The following is a 1,449-nucleotide window of genomic DNA, read 5'->3' as shown; positions in this document are numbered from 1 at the left end:
CCCCCCCGCCCCTGTCGCACGCCTCAGCGTTTGGGCTCTACGCCTTTGTGTCTGCCGTGATGGGCGGCCCCGCGCTGCTGCTGGGGCTCGCCTCCATCGAGGCCGTACCTCCATTTGACAGGCCCTGGATGGTGGGATTCAAGCACCGGCCAGAAACACCACGTTGCTTGCGGCTTGAGCGCAGAACTTGCTGTGTTTGGTGGGGCGTCCTTGCTGCGGCAGCTGTTCAGCGGGAGAGTGTGGGGGCCTGGCGGCCGCTCTGTGTCGAGAGGCGCTGATGCTGATGCATCCAGATGCAGGCAACCCTGAGCACGCCGCTCACACGATCCCCGTCCGCAACCCTGCGACGATACACCCCCGCGGTGGCCGGCCAGGCGACATCCCTGGCTGACTTCTGGGGCCGCCGCTGGGTGAGCGCGAGCGCTGGGGCGGCCGCGGTTCGCGCTCTGGCGCTTTTGCGCACGACGCCCCGCAGGCAAGAGAGCATGAACAGGGTATGAATCCGAACACCCACCTGCCCACCCCTTCGTGGCAGTTTGCGCACGACATACTTTACTGTAAACGACAAGCTCTGATGTAAACCTCCACACGCCCCATCGTGTCCCAAAGCCCTCTGCCCAACCTACTTTAAACCATTCAGATCGGAATCACACTCACATCCACCCTTTTTTGCCCATTCTGGACCCCCTCAGAACAACACCATCGGCCAAAACCTGCGGTGCCTCTTCTATGACCCGGTCGTCGAGGGCCGTTTGGTGATACCCCTTGATAAGTGTGCCAGCCGCAGCGGCAGCGGCAGCGGCGACCCAGCAGCTGCCGCGCCACATGCGGCCGACAATGGCAGCGGCGGCGGCGGCGGCGGCGGCGCGGACGGCGCCGAGCGGCAGGGCGTGTGGCGGCGGCGCACGCTGGGGACTGCCCTCACGTTTGCGGCCAGCGGTGTGCTGCACGAGCTGCTTTGTTGGTACGTGTCGCGCCCCTACTCCTGGGGCATCTTCAACTTCTTCATGCTACAGGTTTGGGGGGGGGGGAGGCTAGCAAACCTACGAATCAAAGGTTCACCTGTGGTGGGGTTCCCCAGGGTCTGACGACTGTGGGGTGTTGGGCGGCCACTGGGTGCAGCCCGTGTGTCCCCCCGCAGCATCGGGCCGCGGGGGCTTCCGCCGCGGCACGCCGGCCACCGACCTTGGCACCGCACGCCGCGGAGGCGCGACCCCGCACTGTGCATGCCAGTTCCATTCAAAAGCACCTGCGTCCCAAATCCAATCCATCAAAGGCGCCCCTGTGCCTGGCAGAGGCGGCTGCCCTGAGGTGGCTGCGCTCGCGCGGCGTCCAGCCGCCCCGCTTGGTGCGGGTCGCGGCGGTCCAGGTCACCCTGCTGCTAACCGCCCACTGGCTGTTTTACCCGCCGCTGGACGCCGCCGACACGAACGGCAAGTTCACGGCGGC

The sequence above is a fragment of the Monoraphidium neglectum genome, assembly GCF_000611645.1.
Source record: "Monoraphidium neglectum strain SAG 48.87 unplaced genomic scaffold scaffold01025, whole genome shotgun sequence".
Classification (NCBI taxonomy): domain Eukaryota; kingdom Viridiplantae; phylum Chlorophyta; class Chlorophyceae; order Sphaeropleales; family Selenastraceae; genus Monoraphidium; species Monoraphidium neglectum.
Note: the sequence above shows the minus strand (reverse complement) of the source record.